The sequence below is a fragment of the Engraulis encrasicolus genome, chromosome 18 (assembly GCF_034702125.1).
Source record: "Engraulis encrasicolus isolate BLACKSEA-1 chromosome 18, IST_EnEncr_1.0, whole genome shotgun sequence".
Classification (NCBI taxonomy): Eukaryota; Metazoa; Chordata; class Actinopteri; order Clupeiformes; family Engraulidae; genus Engraulis; species Engraulis encrasicolus.
This window is the reverse complement of record NC_085874.1, coordinates 11,967,325-11,969,824: the sequence shown is the minus strand read 5'-3', so window position 1 is coordinate 11,969,824 and position 2,500 is coordinate 11,967,325. Positions and strand designations below refer to the sequence as shown.

The following is a 2,500-nucleotide window of genomic DNA, read 5'->3' as shown; positions in this document are numbered from 1 at the left end:
AAAATATCGTCCTAATGACTACACTGCGCAGCAAATTTAACATTGATGCATATTAATGAATGATTTATGAGACATGTTGGTCACGCGATGACACAGCTCTATTGTTCAGATTTTATTTCCTCTGGACAACATGATCAGAATGTCTTCCGAGAGACTTTGGTTGCATGATGACACAGATTACATTACATTGCATTACATTTGGCAGACGCTTTTATCCAAAGCGACTTACAATCGAGGACATCATCATACCATACATCATAGCACTGCATACATCACTTGCATATACAAAGCCTCTATTGTATTGCACAGATCTATCATGCCCCTTCACATCTCTTCCTGGAGGTTTATGGCTGCTAGTTCCACAAGCACTTTCACGCATTCACACACATGCTCACACACTGACGCGCACACACACTCACACTCTCCAACACAACACTCTGTGAAGCGTCCTTGGGTGTTTTGAAAGGCGCTATATAAAACGAAAGTATTATTATTATTATTATTATAGAGTGGTCCAGAGATATGGAGTAGCAGCACGTGGTTCCATGGAAAATAGCCATCAGCATGTCAAGACAACTCATGGTTTATCTAGGTATCTATTATAGGTAATGTAAAACATTCCTTGCAGTTTCTGATGTACGCCTACTGTAGAGAGATGGATGAAAGGTGAAAAGTCTTCAAGAGACCCAGTGTAGCTTGGCTGATTTACATTGATGAGAATCCTCACAGAACCATCGAGAAGAAAAGAGGCAGGGAGAGAGAGGGATAGGGAGAGAGAGAGAGAGAAAGAGAGAGAGACAGACAGAGAGAGAGAGAGAGAGAGAGAGAGAGAGAGAGAGAGAGAGAGAGAGAGAGAGAGAGAGACAGACAGAGAGAGAGAGAGAGAGAGAGAGAGAGAGAAAGGGAGACGGCTCAATTCTGCTGCTTGTTCGTCTCTCTTGCTTGAACACTCCTCCCTCCTTCTCCGTCTCCCGTGTTGCTTCCTTGATCAATCTATCCCTCGTTGTTTGGGCCATTTCCCTTCTTCCTCCTGTTTTTCGATTTCTTCCCTTCATCTATTGCAGGGGTTCTCAACCTTTTTGGAACAAACGGATCCTGATCTGAACATAAGCCTCTGAGACCTCCCTTAGTATTTAAACAGCAAGAATTAAGATAGTTATATAGAACTTAGCCTACTGTATATACCAGCCCAATTGACACTGAGCATACCCCGTTTCAGCTGTATCCCCCCCCCCTCCCCCTCCCACCCCGCCCTAACGCTCCCCTGAGGGGCTGTAGAGCCCGGTTGATAAACACTCATTTATTGCCAGGTCTGTAGTTCTGTAGCTTCTCTCAGTTCTGTTGTTTTGTTTCCCCTTTTTCATTCCAGCCCCCCACCACTCTCAGTCTTTTTCTGTCTCTTCATTCATCTGTCTTTTTTTTTTAAATTCCGTATCCTATATCCCATCTCATACAATTTCCTCCTGTCTCCCCTTGACAATCTCTGAATCGAAGTCTGTCTACGTCTGCAGTATTTCAAGGTAATCAGCAAAGTGTTTCTGACAAGGCCCATGCCTAATGGTCAAAACTGCTAATGGCTAGACCGCGCGTGTGTGTGTGTGTGTGTGTATGTATATGTGTGTGTGTGTGTGTGTGTGTGTGTGTGTGTGTGTGTGTGTGTGTGTGTGTGTGAGTGTGTGAGTGTGTGTGTGTGTGTACCAGGCGTAGTGTGTGTGAGTGTGTGTGTGTGTGTGTGTGTGTGTGTGTGTGTGTGTGTGTGTCTGTGTGTGTGTGTGTGTGTGTGTGTGTGTGTGTGTGTGTGTGTGTGTGTGTGTGTGTGTGTGTGTGTGTGTGTGTGTGTGTGTGTGTGTGTGTGTGTGTGTGTGTGTGTGTGTGTCTGTGTGTGGGTGTGTGTGTCTGTCTGTGCGAGTCAGATGAGCACAGGGAGTTAGTAAACAGCCGATAGGCCAGGTAATGAAATTACTAGTGCTTGAGCCCGAACACAAATACACTCATACACTCACTCTTTTACACACGTGCAGAGAAGCACACACAAACACCAGGGTTGGAACTTTACACCCGTCCACCCGCCAAATATGGGTACATTTCAGCGTTGAAAGGTACATTTGTCAACCCACCAGTCATTTTGGCTTTGGCTTTGAAAGCTTTCACCTCAACTCGAGCTATAAACAGCCTGAATGACCAGGCGATTTCTTTTGTCCGATGGGATTTGCCATTCTTCACCCTAAAATTGATTAGAATGGAGGAAATTGCATCTAAAAATACCAAACCCCCCGACAAAAAAAAATTCTTCTTCTTCTAATTCTTCTTGGCGAGTGACTGGTAGATTTTAAATCTACCTGCCACAATAACTGGTGGGGAAAACGTGCACACTCGCAGGCATACACACTCACAAACACACAAACGCACATATACACAGAAATATACACAGACACACACACACAAGTGCACGCTCGCACGCCCACATACTGTATGCACACACACATACACACACACACAC

General features: G+C 44.8%; 1 protein-coding gene across 3 annotated transcripts in view; it reads right to left on the bottom strand.

Annotated features, from left to right (window-relative positions):
• The window catches only part of sash1a (SAM and SH3 domain containing 1a), a 330,500-nt gene that overhangs the window by 200,819 nt on the left and 127,181 nt on the right, over nt 1–2,500 (bottom strand). The gene's annotated exons all lie outside the window — the stretch shown is intronic.